The sequence below is a fragment of the Leuresthes tenuis genome, unplaced genomic scaffold (assembly GCF_036924035.1).
Source record: "Leuresthes tenuis unplaced genomic scaffold, fLeuTen1.0.hap1 SCAF_1, whole genome shotgun sequence".
NCBI classification, from domain to species: Eukaryota; Metazoa; Chordata; class Actinopteri; order Atheriniformes; family Atherinopsidae; genus Leuresthes; species Leuresthes tenuis.
The window spans coordinates 4,150,659-4,164,405 of NW_027325355.1; the positions used below are offsets into that span (position 1 = coordinate 4,150,659).

General features: G+C 46.0%; 12 non-coding genes and 23 pseudogenes across 12 annotated transcripts; all 35 read left to right on the plus strand.

Annotated features, from left to right (window-relative positions):
• Positions 1–198: 198 nt before the first annotated feature.
• LOC140294451 (5S ribosomal RNA) lies at positions 199–317 on the plus strand (annotated as a pseudogene).
• Positions 318–586: 269 nt separating this feature from the next.
• LOC140297287 (5S ribosomal RNA) lies at positions 587–705 on the plus strand. Its single transcript, XR_011913048.1, has one exon. It is a non-coding gene; the product is annotated as a 5S ribosomal RNA (ribosomal RNA).
• Positions 706–974: 269 nt separating this feature from the next.
• Positions 975–1,093, plus strand: LOC140304333 (5S ribosomal RNA; annotated as a pseudogene).
• Positions 1,094–1,362: 269 nt separating this feature from the next.
• Positions 1,363–1,481, plus strand: LOC140296230 (5S ribosomal RNA; annotated as a pseudogene).
• Positions 1,482–1,750: 269 nt separating this feature from the next.
• Positions 1,751–1,869, plus strand: LOC140285190 (5S ribosomal RNA; annotated as a pseudogene).
• A 269-nt stretch (positions 1,870–2,138) lies between these two features.
• Positions 2,139–2,257, plus strand: LOC140300807 (5S ribosomal RNA; annotated as a pseudogene).
• Positions 2,258–2,526: 269 nt separating this feature from the next.
• Positions 2,527–2,645, plus strand: LOC140314255 (5S ribosomal RNA). The gene has a single exon (XR_011917131.1). It is a non-coding gene; the product is annotated as a 5S ribosomal RNA (ribosomal RNA).
• A 269-nt stretch (positions 2,646–2,914) lies between these two features.
• Positions 2,915–3,033, plus strand: LOC140305732 (5S ribosomal RNA; annotated as a pseudogene).
• A 269-nt stretch (positions 3,034–3,302) lies between these two features.
• On the plus strand, positions 3,303–3,421 carry LOC140294452 (5S ribosomal RNA; annotated as a pseudogene).
• A 269-nt stretch (positions 3,422–3,690) lies between these two features.
• Positions 3,691–3,809, plus strand: LOC140317127 (5S ribosomal RNA; annotated as a pseudogene).
• A 269-nt stretch (positions 3,810–4,078) lies between these two features.
• Positions 4,079–4,197, plus strand: LOC140300883 (5S ribosomal RNA; annotated as a pseudogene).
• A 269-nt stretch (positions 4,198–4,466) lies between these two features.
• LOC140298248 (5S ribosomal RNA) lies at positions 4,467–4,585 on the plus strand. Its single transcript, XR_011913912.1, has one exon. It is a non-coding gene; the product is annotated as a 5S ribosomal RNA (ribosomal RNA).
• A 269-nt stretch (positions 4,586–4,854) lies between these two features.
• Positions 4,855–4,973, plus strand: LOC140293621 (5S ribosomal RNA; annotated as a pseudogene).
• A 269-nt stretch (positions 4,974–5,242) lies between these two features.
• Positions 5,243–5,361, plus strand: LOC140278575 (5S ribosomal RNA). Its single transcript, XR_011909206.1, has one exon. It is a non-coding gene; the product is annotated as a 5S ribosomal RNA (ribosomal RNA).
• A 269-nt stretch (positions 5,362–5,630) lies between these two features.
• LOC140299562 (5S ribosomal RNA) lies at positions 5,631–5,749 on the plus strand (annotated as a pseudogene).
• Positions 5,750–6,018: 269 nt separating this feature from the next.
• LOC140297351 (5S ribosomal RNA) lies at positions 6,019–6,137 on the plus strand (annotated as a pseudogene).
• A 269-nt stretch (positions 6,138–6,406) lies between these two features.
• LOC140294035 (5S ribosomal RNA) lies at positions 6,407–6,525 on the plus strand. Its single transcript, XR_011912736.1, has one exon. It is a non-coding gene; the product is annotated as a 5S ribosomal RNA (ribosomal RNA).
• A 269-nt stretch (positions 6,526–6,794) lies between these two features.
• On the plus strand, positions 6,795–6,913 carry LOC140297183 (5S ribosomal RNA; annotated as a pseudogene).
• A 269-nt stretch (positions 6,914–7,182) lies between these two features.
• On the plus strand, positions 7,183–7,301 carry LOC140298729 (5S ribosomal RNA). Its single transcript, XR_011914349.1, has one exon. It is a non-coding gene; the product is annotated as a 5S ribosomal RNA (ribosomal RNA).
• A 269-nt stretch (positions 7,302–7,570) lies between these two features.
• On the plus strand, positions 7,571–7,689 carry LOC140269102 (5S ribosomal RNA; annotated as a pseudogene).
• A 269-nt stretch (positions 7,690–7,958) lies between these two features.
• LOC140300435 (5S ribosomal RNA) lies at positions 7,959–8,077 on the plus strand (annotated as a pseudogene).
• Positions 8,078–8,346: 269 nt separating this feature from the next.
• LOC140290635 (5S ribosomal RNA) lies at positions 8,347–8,465 on the plus strand (annotated as a pseudogene).
• Positions 8,466–8,734: 269 nt separating this feature from the next.
• On the plus strand, positions 8,735–8,853 carry LOC140288991 (5S ribosomal RNA; annotated as a pseudogene).
• Positions 8,854–9,122: 269 nt separating this feature from the next.
• Positions 9,123–9,241, plus strand: LOC140314779 (5S ribosomal RNA; annotated as a pseudogene).
• Positions 9,242–9,510: 269 nt separating this feature from the next.
• On the plus strand, positions 9,511–9,629 carry LOC140297608 (5S ribosomal RNA). The gene has a single exon (XR_011913328.1). It is a non-coding gene; the product is annotated as a 5S ribosomal RNA (ribosomal RNA).
• Positions 9,630–9,898: 269 nt separating this feature from the next.
• Positions 9,899–10,017, plus strand: LOC140298165 (5S ribosomal RNA). The gene has a single exon (XR_011913837.1). It is a non-coding gene; the product is annotated as a 5S ribosomal RNA (ribosomal RNA).
• Positions 10,018–10,286: 269 nt separating this feature from the next.
• On the plus strand, positions 10,287–10,405 carry LOC140301191 (5S ribosomal RNA). The gene has a single exon (XR_011914907.1). It is a non-coding gene; the product is annotated as a 5S ribosomal RNA (ribosomal RNA).
• Positions 10,406–10,674: 269 nt separating this feature from the next.
• On the plus strand, positions 10,675–10,793 carry LOC140300739 (5S ribosomal RNA). The gene has a single exon (XR_011914861.1). It is a non-coding gene; the product is annotated as a 5S ribosomal RNA (ribosomal RNA).
• Positions 10,794–11,062: 269 nt separating this feature from the next.
• LOC140271366 (5S ribosomal RNA) lies at positions 11,063–11,181 on the plus strand. Its single transcript, XR_011907845.1, has one exon. It is a non-coding gene; the product is annotated as a 5S ribosomal RNA (ribosomal RNA).
• Positions 11,182–11,450: 269 nt separating this feature from the next.
• On the plus strand, positions 11,451–11,569 carry LOC140293477 (5S ribosomal RNA). Its single transcript, XR_011912675.1, has one exon. It is a non-coding gene; the product is annotated as a 5S ribosomal RNA (ribosomal RNA).
• A 269-nt stretch (positions 11,570–11,838) lies between these two features.
• Positions 11,839–11,956, plus strand: LOC140279651 (5S ribosomal RNA; annotated as a pseudogene).
• Positions 11,957–12,225: 269 nt separating this feature from the next.
• Positions 12,226–12,344, plus strand: LOC140291055 (5S ribosomal RNA; annotated as a pseudogene).
• A 269-nt stretch (positions 12,345–12,613) lies between these two features.
• Positions 12,614–12,732, plus strand: LOC140286718 (5S ribosomal RNA; annotated as a pseudogene).
• A 269-nt stretch (positions 12,733–13,001) lies between these two features.
• Positions 13,002–13,120, plus strand: LOC140299518 (5S ribosomal RNA; annotated as a pseudogene).
• A 272-nt stretch (positions 13,121–13,392) lies between these two features.
• LOC140303221 (5S ribosomal RNA) lies at positions 13,393–13,512 on the plus strand (annotated as a pseudogene).
• The last annotated feature ends 235 nt before the right edge of the window (positions 13,513–13,747 follow it).

Sequence of the window (13,747 nt, forward strand, 5' to 3'; positions counted from 1 at the left end):
TGGTCATCTTCAGCTGCTGCTGCTTTGTTGGCAGACACGAAGTGATCTGAGAGTCTCAGTTTCAACTACAGATAATAATCACATCAGGGATGAAGATGTGCCAACTACAAGTTAGCCTTTCTCGGCAATTATCTGGTTACATCGAGGAACTGTATGATTCCAGTACCTATATAATGCACATTTGTGACAGACATTGTTGCTTACTTCCACACCACCCTGAATATCCCCGACATCGTCTGATCTCGGAAGCCAAGCAGGTTTGGGCCTGGTTAGTACTTGGATGGGAGACCGCTTGGGAATACCAGGTGTTTTAAGCTTTTTCTCTTCTCTCTACCACCTGCATGTCTTTTGTTGCAACGTCTGATCACCCTGTGACACATGAGGAAGTTGGTCATCTTCAGCTGCTGCTGCTTTGTTGGCAGACACGAAGTGATCTGAGAGTCTCAGTTTCAAATGCAGGTAATAATCACATCAGGGATGAAGATGTGCCCACTACATATCAGTCTTTCTCGGCAATCATCTGGTTACATAGAGTAACCGTATGATTCCAGTACCTATATAATGCACATTTGTCACAGACATTGTTGCTTACGGCCACACCACCCTGAACATGCCCGACCTCGTCTGATCTCGGAAGCCAAGCAGGGTTGGGCCTGGTTAGTACTTGGATGGGAGATTGCTTGGGAATACCAGGTGCTGTAAGCCTTTTCTCTTCTCACTACCCCCTGCATGTTTTTTGTTGCAACGTCTGATCACCCTGTGACACATGAGTAAGTTGGTCATCTTCAGCTGCTGCTGCTTTGTTGGCAGACACGAAGTGATCTGAGAGTCTCAGTTTCAACTACAGATAATAATCAAATCAGGGAAGAAGATGTGCCCACTACATATCAGCCTTTCTCGGCAATTATCTGGTTACATAGAGGAACTGTATGATTCCAGTACCTATATAATGCACATTTGTCAAAGACATTGTTGCTTACGGCCACACCACCCTTAAAATGTCCGACCTCGTGTGATCTCGGAAGCCAAGCAGGGTTGGGCCTGGTTAGTACTTGGATGGGAGACTACTTGGGAATACCAGGTACTGTAAGCTGTTTATCTTCTCTCGACCACCTGCATGTCTTTTGTTGCAACGTCTGATCACCCTGTGACATATGAGGAAGTTGGTCATCTTCAGCTGCTGCTGCTTTGTTGGCAGACACGAAGTGATCTGAGAGTCTCAGTTTCAACTACAGATAATAATCACATCAGGGATGAAGATGTGCCAACTACAAGTTAGCCTTTCTCGGCAATTATCTGGTTACATCGAGGAACTGTATGATTCCAGTACCTATATAATGCACATTTGTGACAGACATTGTTGCTTACTTCCACACCACCCTGAATATCCCCGACATCGTCTGATCTCGGAAGCCAAGCAGGTTTGGGCCTGGTTAGTACTTGGATGGGAGACCGCTTGGGAATACCAGGTGTTTTAAACTTTTTCTCTTCTCTCTACCACCTGCATGTCTTTTGTTGCAACGTCTGATCACCCTGTGACACATGAGGAAGTTGGTCATCTTCAGCTGCTGCTGTTTTGTTGGCAGACACGAAGTGATCTGAGAGTCTCAGTTTCAACTGCAGGTAATAATCACATCAGGGATGAAGATGTGCCCACTACATATCAGTCTTTCTCGGCAATCATCTGGTTACATAGAGTAACCGTATGATTCCAGTACCTATATAATGCACATTTGTCACAGACATTGTTGCTTACGGCCACACCGCCCTGAACATGCCCGACCTCGTCCGATCTCGGAAGCCAAGCAGGGTTGGGGCTTGTTAGTACTTGGATGGGAGACTGCTTTGGAATACCAGGTGCTGTAAGCTTTTTCTCTTCTCTCTACCACCTGCATGTCTTTTGTTGCAACGTCTGATCACCATGTGACACATGAGGAAGTTGGTCATCTTCAGCTGCTGCTGCTTTGTTGGCAGACACGAAGTGATCTGAGATTCTAAGTTTCAACTGCAGATAATAATCACGTCAGGGAAGAAGATGTGCCCACTACAAGTTAGCCTTTCTCGGCAATTATCTGGTTACATAGAGGAACTGTATGATTCCAGTACCGATATAATGCACATTTGTCACAGACATTGTTGCTTACGGCCACACTACCCTGAACATGCCCGACCTCGTCTGATCTCGGAAGCCAAGCAGGGTTGGGCCTGGTTAGTACTTGGATGGGAGACCCCTTGGGAATACCAGGGGCTTTAAGCTTTTTCTCTTCTCTCTACCACCTGCATGTCTTTTGTTGCAACGTCTGATCACCCTGTGACACATGAGGAAGTTGGTCATCTTCAGCTGCTGCTGCTTTGTTGGCAGACACGAAGTTATCTTAGAGTCTCAGTTTCAACTGCAGGTAATAATCACATCAGGGATGAAGATGTGCCCACTACATATCAGCCTTTCTCAGCAATTATCTGGTTACATAGAGTAACCGTATGATTCCAGTACCTATATAATGTACATTTGTGATAGACATTGTTACTTACGGCCACACCACCCTGAACATGCCCGACCTCGTCTGATCTCGGAAGCCAAGCAGGGTTGGGCCTGGTTAGTACTTGGATGGGAGACCGCTTGGGAATACCAGGTGCTGTAAGCTTTTTCTCTTCTCTCTACCACCTGCATGTCTTTTGTTGCAACGTCTGATCACCCTGTGACACATGAGGAAGTTGGTCATCTTCAGCTGCTGCTGCTTTGTTGGCAGACACGAAGTGATCTGAGAGTCTCAGTTTCAACTACAGATAATAATCACATCAGGGAAGAAGATGTGCCCACTACATATCAGCCTTTCTCGGCAATTATCTGGTTACATAGAGGAACTGTATGATTCCAGTACCTATATAATGCACATTTGTCAAAGACATTGTTGCTTACGGCCACACCACCCTTAAAATGTCCGACCTCGTGTGATCTCGGAAGCCAAGCAGGGTTGGGCCTGGTTAGTACTTGGATGGGAGACTGCTTGGGAATACCAGGTACTGTAAGCTGTTTATCTTCTCTCGACCCCCTGCATGTCTTTTGTTGCAACGTCTGATCACCCTGTGACACATGAGGAAGTTGGTCATCTTCAGCTGCTGCTGCTTTGTTGGCAGACACGAAGTGATCTGAGAGTCTCAGTTTCAACTACAGATAATAATCACATCAGGGATGAAGATGTGCCAACTACAAGTTAGCCTTTCTCGGCAATTATCTGGTTACATCGAGGAACTGTATGATTCCAGTACCTATATAATGCACATTTGTGACAGACATTGTTGCTTACTTCCACACCACCCTGAATATCCCCGACATCGTCTGATCTCGGAAGCCAAGCAGGTTTGGGCCTGGTTAGTACTTGGATGGGAGACCGCTTGGGAATACCAGGTGTTTTAAGCTTTTTCTCTTCTCTCTACCACCTGCATGTCTTTTGTTGCAACGTCTGATCACCCTGTGACACATGAGGAAGTTGGTCATCTTCAGCTGCTGCTGCTTTGTTGGCAGACACGAAGTGATCTGAGAGTCTCAGTTTCAACTGCAGGTAATAATCACATCAGGGATGAAGATGTGCCCACTACATATCAGTCTTTCTCGGCAATCATCTGGTTACATAGAGTAACCGTATGATTCCAGTACCTATATAATGCACATTTGTCACAGACATTGTTGCTTACGGCCACACCACCCTGAACATGCCCGACCTCGTCTGATCTCGGGAGCCAAGCAGGGTTGGGCCTTGTTAGTACTTGGATGGGAGACTGCTTTGGAATACCAGGTGCTGTAAGCTTTTTCTCTTCTCTCTACCACCTGCATGTCTTTTGTTGCAACGTCTGATCACCCTGTGACACATGAGGAAGTTGGTCATCTTCAGCTGCTTCTGCTTTGTTGGCAGACACGAAGTGATCTGAGATTCTAAGTTTCAACTGCAGATAATAATCACGTCAGGGAAGAAGATGTGCCCACTACAAGTTAGCCTTTCTCGGCAATTATCTGGTTACATAGAGGAACTGTATGATTCCAGTACCGATATAATGCACATTTGTCACAGACATTTTTGCTTACGGCCACACTACCCTGAACATGCCCGACCTCGTCTGATCTCGGAAGCCAAGCAGGGTTGGGCCTGGTTAGTACTTGGATGTGAGACTACTTGGGAATACCAGGTGCTGTAAGCTTTTTTTCTTCTCTCAACCATCTACATGTCTTTTGTTGCAACGTCTGATCACCCTGTGACACATGAGGAAGTAGGTCATCTTCAGCTGCTGCTGCTTTGTTGGCAGACACGAAGTGATCTGAGAGTCTCAGTTTCAACTACAGGTATTAATCACATCAAGGATGAAGATATGCCCACTACATATCAGCCTTTCTCGGCAATTATCTGGTTACATAGAGGAACTGTATGATTCAAGTACCTATATAATGCACATTTGTCACAGACATTGTCGCTTACGGCCAAACCACCCTGCACATACCCGACCTTGTCTGATCTCGGAAGCCAAGCAGGGTTGGGCCTGGTTAGTACCTGGATGGGAGACTACTTGGGAATACCAGGTGCTGTAAGCTTTTTCTCTTTTCTCTAGCACCTGCATGTCTTTTGTTGCAACGTCTGATCACCCTGTGACACATGAGGAAGTTGGTCATATTCACCTGCTGCTTGATTGTTGGCAGACACAAAGTGATCTGAGAGTCTCAGTTTCAACTACAGATAATAATCACATCAGGGATGAAGATGTGCCCACTACAAGTTAGCCTTTCTCCTTAATTATCTGGTTACATCGAGGAACTGTATGATTCCAGTACCTATATAATGCACATTTGTGACAGACATTGTTGATTACTGCCACACCACCCTGAATATCCCCGACATCGTCTGATATCGGAAGCCAAGCAGGTTTGGGCCTGGTTAGTACTTGGATGGGAGACCGCTTGGGAATACCAGGTGCTGTAAGCTTTTTCTCTTCTCTCTACCACCTGCATGTCTTTTGTTGCAACGTCTGATCACCCTGTGACACATGAGGAAGTTGGTCATCTTCAGCTGCTACTGCTTTGTTGGCAGACACGAAGTGATCTGAGAGTCTCAGTTTCCACTGCAGGTAATAATCACATCAGGGATGAAGATGTGCCCACTACATATCAGCTGTTCTTGGCAATTATCTGGTTACATAGAGGAACTGTATGATTCCAGTACCTATATAATGCACATTTGTCACAGACATTGTCGCTTACGGCCAAACCACCCTGCACATACCCGACCTCGTCTGATCTCGGAAGCCAAGCAGGGTTGGGCCTGGTTAGTACCTGGATGGGAGACTACTTGGGAATACCAGGTGCTGTAAGCTTTTTCTCTTTTCTCGAGCACCTGCATGTCTTTTGTTGCAACGTCTGATCACCCTGTGACACATGAGGAAGTTGGTCATATTCACCTGCTGCTTGATTGTTGGCAGACACAAAGTGATCTGAGAGTCTCAGTTTCAACTACAGATAATAATCACATCAGGGATGAAGATGTGCCCACTACAAGTTAGCCTTTCTCCTTAATTATCTGGTTACATCGAGGAACTGTATGATTCCAGTACCTATATAATGCACATTTGTGACAGACATTGTTGATTACTGCCACACCACCCTGCACATACCCGACCTCGTCTGATCTCGGAAGCCAAGCAGGGTTGGGCCTGGTTAGTACCTGGATGGGAGACTACTTGGGAATACCAGGTGCTGTAAGCTTTTTCTCTTTTCTCTAGCACCTGCATGTCTTTTGTTGCAACGTCTGATCACCCTGTGACACATGAGGAAGTTGGTCATCTTCAGCTGCTACTGCTTTGTTGGCAGACACGAAGTGATCTGAGAGTCTCAGTTTCCACTGCAGGTAATAATCACATCAGGGATGAAGATGTGCCCACTACATATCAGCTGTTCTTGGCAATTATCTGGTTACATAGAGGAACTGTATGATTCCAGTACCTATATAATGCACATTTGTCACAGACATTTTTGCTTACGGCCACACCACCCTGAACATGCCCGACCTCGTCTGATCTCGGAAGCCAAGCAGGGTTGGGCCTTGTTAGTACTTGGATGGGAGACTGCTTTGGAATACCAGGTGCTGTAAGCTTTTTCTCTTCTCTCTACCACCTGCATGTCTTTTGTTGCAACGTCTGATCACCATGTGACACATGAGGAAGTTGGTCATCTTCAGCTGCTGCTGCTTTGTTGGCAGACACGAAGTGATCTGAGAGTCTCAGTTTCAACTACAGGTATTAATCACATCAAGGATGAAGATATGCCCACTACATATCAGCTGTTCTTGGCAATTATCTGGTTACATAGAGGAACTGTATGATTCCAGTACCTATATAATGCACATTTGTCACAGACATTGTCGCTTACGGCCAAACCACCCTGCACATACCCGACCTCGTCTGATCTCGGAAGCCAAGCAGGGTTGGGCTTGGTTAGTACTTGGATGGGAGACTACTTGGGAATACCAGGTGCTGTAAGCTTTTTCTCTTTTCTCTAGCACCTGCATGTCTTTTGTTGCAACGTCTGATCACCCTGTGACACATGAGGAAGTTGGTCATCTTCACCTGCTGCTTGATTATTGGCAGACACAAAGTGATCTGAGAGTCTCAGTTTCAACTACAGATAATAATCACATCAGGGATGAAGATGTGCCCACTACAAGTTAGCCTTTCTCTGCAATTATCTGGTTACATCGAGGAACTGTATGATTCCAGTACCTATATAATGCACATTTGTGACAGACATTGTTGCTTACTGCCACACCACCCTGAATATCCCCGACATCGTCTGATATCGGAAGCCAAGCAGGGTTGGGCATGGTTATTACTTGGTTGGGAGACCGCTTGGGAATACCAGGTTCTGTAAGCTTTTTCTCTTCTCTCTACCACCTGCATGTCTTTTGTTGCAACGTCTGATTACCTTGTGACACATGAGGAAGTTGGTCATCTTCAGCTGCTGCTGCTTTGTTGGCAGACACGAAGTGATCTGAGAGTCTCAGTTTCAACTGCAGGTAATAATCACATCAGGGATTAAGATGTGCCCACTACATATCATTCTTTCTCTGCAATTATCTGGTTACATAGAGTAACCATATGATTCCAGTACCTATATAATGCACATTGTTCACAGATATTGTTGCTTACGGCCACACCACCCTGAATATGCCCGACCTCGTCTGATCTCGGAACCGAAGCAGGGTTGGGCCTGATTAGTACTTGGATGGGAGACTGCTTGGGAATGCCAGGTGCTGTAAGCTTTTTCTCTTCTCTCTACCACCTGCATGTCTTTTGTTGCAACGTCTGATCACCCTGTGACACATGAGGAAGTTGGTCATCTTCAGCTGCTGCTGCTTTGTTGGCAGACACGAAGTGATCTGAGAGTCTCAGTTTCAACTGCAGGTAATAATCACATCAGGGATGAAGATGTGCCCACTACATATCAGCCTTTCTCGGCAATTATCTGGTTACATAGAGTAACTGTATGATTCCAGTACCTATATAATGCACATTTGTGACAGACATTGTTGCTTACAGCCACACCATCCTGAATATGACCGACCTCGTCTGATCTCGGAAGCCAAGCAAGGTTGAGCCTGGTTAGTACTTGGATGGGAGACCGCTTGGGAATACCAGGTGCTGTAAGCTTTTTCTCTTCTCTCTACCACATGCATGTCTTTTGTTGCAACGTCTGATCACCCTGTGACACATGAGGAAGTTGGTCATCTTCAGCTTCTGCTGCTTTGTCGGCAGACACAAAGTGATCTGAGAGTCTCAGTTTCAACTGCAGGTAATAATCACATCAGGGATTAAGATGTGCCCACTACATATCAGCCTTTCTCGGCAATTATCTGGTTACACAGAGTAACCGTATGATTCCAGTACCTATATAATGCACATTGTTCACAGATATTGTTGCTTACGGCAACACCACCCTGAATATGCCCGACCTCGTCTGATCTCGGAACCCAAGCAGGGTTGGGCCTGATTAGTACTTGGATGGGAGACTGCTTGGGAATGCCAGGTGCTGTAAGCTTTTTCTCTTCTCTCTACCACCTGCATGTCTTTTGTTGCAACGTCTGATCACCCTGTGACACATGAGGAAGTTGGTCATCTTCAGCTGCTGCTGCTTTGTTGGCAGACACAAAGTGATCTGAGAGTCTCAGTTTCAACTGCAGGTAATAATCACATCAGGGATGAAGATGTGCCCACTACATATCAGCCTTTCTTGGCAATTATCTGGTTACATAGAGTAACCGTATGATTCCAGTACCTATATAATGCACATTTGTGACAGACATTGTTGCTTACAGCCACACCACCCTGAATATCCCCGACATCGTCTGATCTCGGAAGCCAAGCAAGGTTGAGCCTGGTTAGTACTTGGATGGGAGACTGCTTGGGAATACCAGGTGCTGTAAGCTTTTTCTCTTCTCTCTACCACATGCATGTCTTTTGTTGCAACGTCTGATCACCCTGTGACACATGAAGAACTTGGTCATCTTCAGCTGCTGCTGCTTTGTTGGCAGACACGAAGTGATCTGAGAGTCTCAGTTTCAACTGCTGGTAATAATCACATCAGGGATGAAGATGTGCCCACTACAAGTTAGCCTTTCTCGGCAATTATCTGGTTACATGGAGGAACTGTATGATTCCAGTACCGTTATAATGCACATTTGTCACAGACATTGTCGCTTACGGCCACACCACCCTGAACATGCCCTACCTCGTCTGATCTTGGAAGCCAAGCAAGGTTGGACCTGGTTAGTACTTGGATGGGAGACAGCTTGGGAATACCAGGTGCTGTAAGCTTTTTCTCTTCTCTCTACCACCTGCATGTCTTTTGTTGCAACGTCTGATCACCCTGTGACACATGAGGAAGTTGGTCATCTTCAGCTGCTGCTGCTTTGTTGGCAGACACGAAGTGATCTGAGAGTCTCAGTTTCCGCTTGAGAGAATAATCATGACAGGGAAGAAGATGTGCCTAATACGCATCAGCCTTTCTCGGCAATTATCTGGTTACATAGAGGAACCGTATGATTCCAGTACCTATATAATGCACATTGTTCACAGATATTGCTGCTTACGGCCACACCACCCTGAACATGCCCAACCTCGTCTGATCTCGGAAGCCAAGCAGGGTTGGGCCTGGTTAGTACTTGGATGGGAGACTACTTGGGAATACCAGGTGCTCTAAGCTATTTCTCTTCTCTCTACCACCTGCATGTCTTTTGTTGCAACGTCTGATCACCCTGTGACACATGAGGAAGTTGGTCATCTTCAGCTGCTGCTGCTTTGTTGGCAGACACGAAGTGATCTGAGATTCTAAGTTTCAACTGCAGATAATAATCACGTCAGGGAAGAAGATGTGCCCACTACAAGTTAGCCTTTCTCGGCAATTATCTGGTTACATAGAGGAACTGTATGATTCCATTACCGATATAATGCACATTTGTCACACACATTGTTGCTTACGGCCACACCACCCTGAACATGTCCGACCTCGTCTGATCTCGGAAGCCAAGCAGGGTTGGGCCTGGTTAGTACTTGGATGGGAGACTACTTGGGAATACCAGGTGCTGTAAGCTATTTCTCTTCTCTCTACCACCTGCATGTCTTTTGTTGCAACGTCTGATCACCCTGTGACACATGAGGAAGTTGGTCATCTTCAGCTGCTGCTGCTTTGTTGGCAGACACGAAGTGATCTGAGATTCTAAGTTTCAACTGCAGATAATAATCACGTCAGGGAAGAAGATGTGCCCACTACAAGTTAGCCTTTCTCGGCAATTATCTGGTTACATAGAGGAACTGTATGATTCCATTACCGATATAATGCACATTTGTCACACACATTGTTGCTTACGGCCACAACACCCTGAACATGCCCGACCTCGTCTGATCTCGGAAGCCAAGCAGGGTTGGGTCTGGTTAGTACTTGGATGGGAGACCGCTTGGGAATACCAGATGCTGTAAGCTTTTTCTCTTCTCTCTACCACCTGCATGTCTTTTGTTGCAACGTCTGATCACCCTGTGACACATGAGGAAGTTGGTCATCTTCAGCTGCTGCTGCTTTGTTGGCAGACACGAAGTGATCTGAGAGTCTCAGTTTCAACTGCAGGTAATAATCACATCAGGGATTAAGATGTGCCCACTACATATCATTCTTTCTCTGCAATTATCTGTTTACATTGAGTAATCATATGATTCCAGTACCTATATAATGCACATTTGTGACAGACATTGTTGCTTACAGCCACACCACCCTGAACATGCCCGACCTCGTCTGATCTCGGAAGCCAAGCAGGGTTGGGTCTGGTTAGTACTTGGATGGGAGACCGCTTGGGAATACCAGATGCTGTAAGCTTTTTCTCTTCTCTCTACCACGTGCATGTCTTTTGTTGCAACGTCTGATCACCCTGTGACACATGAGGAAGTTGGTCATCTTCAGCTGCTGCTGCTTTGTTGGCAGACACGAAGTGCTCTGCGATTCTCTGTTTCAACTGCGGATAATAATCACGTCAGGGAAGAAGATGTGCCCACTACAAGTTAGCCTTTCTCGGCAATTATCTGGTTACATAGAGGAACTGTATGATTCCATTACCGATATAATGCACATTTGTCACACACATTGTTGCTTACGGCCACACCACCCTGAACATGCCCGACCTCGTCTGATCTCGGAAGCCAAGCAGGGTTGGGTCTGGTTAGTACTTGGATGGGAGACCGCTTGGGAATACCAGATGCTGTAAGCTTTTTCTCTTCTCTCTACCACCTGCATGTCTTTTGTTGCAACGTCTGATCACCCTGTGACACATGAGGAAGTTGGTCATCTTCAGCTGCTGCTGCTTTGTTGGCAGACACGAAGTGATCTGAGAGTCTCAGTTTCAACTGCAGGTAATAATCACATCAGGGATTAAGATGTGCCCACTACATATCATTCTTTCTCTGCAATTATCTGTTTACATTGAGTAATCATATGATTCCAGTACCTATATAATGCACATTTGTGACAGACATTGTTGCTTACAGCCACACCACCCTGAATATGCCCGACCTCGTCTGATCTCGAAAGCCAAGCAGGGTTGGGCCTGGTTAGTACTTGGATGGGAGACCGCTTGGGAATACCAGGTGCTGTAAGCTTTTTCTCTTCTCTCTACCACATGCATGTCTTTTGTTGCAACGTCTGATCACCCTGTGACACATGAGGAAGTTGGTCATCTTCAGCTGCTGCTGCTTTTTTGGCAGACACGAAGTGATCTGAGAGTCTCAGTTTCAACTGCAGGTAATAATCACATCAGGGATGAAGATGTGCCCACTCCATATCAGCCTTTCTCTGCAATTATCTGGTTGCATAGAGTAAGCGTATGATTCCAGTACCTATATAATGCACATTGTTCACAGATATTGTTGCTTACGGCCAAACCACCCTGAATATACCCGACCTCGTCTGATCTCGGAAGCCAAGCAGGGTTGGGCCTGGTTAGTACTTGGATGGGAGACTGCTTGGGAATACCAGGTGCTGTAAGATTTTTCTCTTCTCTCTACAACCTGCATGTCTTTTGTTGCAACGTCTGATCACCCTGTGACACATGAGGAAGTTGGTCATCTTCAGCTGCTGCTGCTTTGTTGGCAGACACGAAGTGATCTGAGATTCTCAGTTTCAACTGCAGATAATAATAACGACAGGGAAGAAGATGTGCCCACTACAAGTTAGCCTTTCTCGGCAATCATCTGGTTACATAGAGGAACTGTATGATTCCAGTACCTATATAATGCACATTTGTCACAGAGATTGTTGCTTACGGCCACACCACCCTGAACATGCCGACCTCGTCTGATCTCGGAAGCCAAGCAGGGTTGGCCCTGGTTAGTACTTGAATGGGAGACCGCTTGGGAATACCAGGTACTGTAAGCTTTTTCTCTTCTCTCTAGCACCTGCATGTCTTTTGTTGCAACGTCTGATCACCCTGTGACACATGAGGAAGTTGGTCATCTTCAGCTGCTGCTGCTTTGTTGGCAGACACGAAGTGATCTGAGATTCTCAGTTTCAACTGCAGATAATAATCACGACAGGGAAGAAGATGTGCCCACTACAAGTTAGCCTTTCTCGGCAATTATCTGGTTACAAAGAGGAACTGTATGATTCCAGTACCTATATAATGCACATTTGTGACAGACATTGTTGCTTACGGCCACACCACCCTGAACATGTCCGACCTCGTCTGATCTCGGAAGCAAAGCAGGGTTGAGCTTGGTTAGTACTTGGATGGGAGACTGCTTGGGAATACCAGGTGCTCTAAGCTTTTTCTCTTCTCTCTACCACCTGCATGTCTTTTGTTGCAATGTCTGATCACCCTGTGACACATGAGGAAGTTGGTCATCTTCAGCTGCTGCTGCTTTGTTGGCAGACACGAAGTGATCTGAGAGTCTCAGTTTCAACTGCAGGTAATAATCACATCAGGGATTAAGATGTGCCCACTACATATCAGCCTTTCTCTGCAATTATCTGGTTACATAGAGTAACCGTATGATTCCAGTGCCTATATAATGCACATTGTTCACAGATACTGTTGCTTACGGCCACACCACCCTGAATATGCCCGACCTTGTCTGATCTCGGAAGCCAAGCAGGGTTGGGCCTGGTTAGTACTTGAATGGGAGACTGCTTTGGAATACCAGGTGCTCTAAGCTTTTTCTCTTCTCTCTACCACCTGCATGTCTTTTGTTGCAACGTCTGATCACCCTGTGACACATGAGGAAGTTGGTCATCTTCAGCTGCTGCTGCTTTGTTGGCAGACACGAAGTGATCTGAGATTCTCAGTTTCAACTGCAGATAATAATCACGACAGGGAAGAAGATGTGCCCACTACAAGTTAGCCTTTCTCGGCAATTATCTGGTTACAAAGAGGAACTGTATGATTCCAGTACCTATATAATGCACATTTGTGACAGACATTGTTGCTTACGGCCACACCACCCTGAACATGCCCGACCTCATCTGATCTCGGAAGCCAAGCAGGTTTGGGCCTGGTTAGTACTTGGATGGGAGACTGCTTGGGAATACCAGGAGCTGTAAGCTTTTTCTCTTCTCTCTACCACATGCATGTCTTTTGTTGCAACGTCTGATCACCCTGTGACACATGAGGAAGTTGGTCATCTTCAGCTGCTGCTGCTGCTTTGTTGGCAGACACGAAGTGATCTGAGAGTCTCAGTTGCAACTGCAGGTAATAATCACATCAGGGATTAAGATGTGCCCACTACATATCAGCCTTTCTCTGCAATTATCTGGTTACATAGAGTAACCGTATGATTCCAGTACCTATATAATGCACATATTTCACAGATATAGTTGCTTACGGCCACACCACCCTGAATATGCCTGACCTCGTCTGATCTCTGGAAGCCAAGCAGGGTTGGGCCTGGTTAGTACTTGGATGGGAGACTGCTTGGGAATACCAGGTGCTGTAAGCTTTTTCTCTTCTCTCTACCACCTACATGTATTTTGTTGAAACGTCTGATCACCCTGTGACACACGAGGAAGTTGGTCATCTTCAGCTGCTGCTGCTTTGTTGGCAGACACGAAGTGATCTGAGAGTCTCAGTTTCAACTGCAGGTAATAATCACATCAGGGATGAAGATGTTCCCACTACATATCAGCCTTTCTCGGCAAATATCTGGTTACATAGAGTAACCGTATGATTCCAGT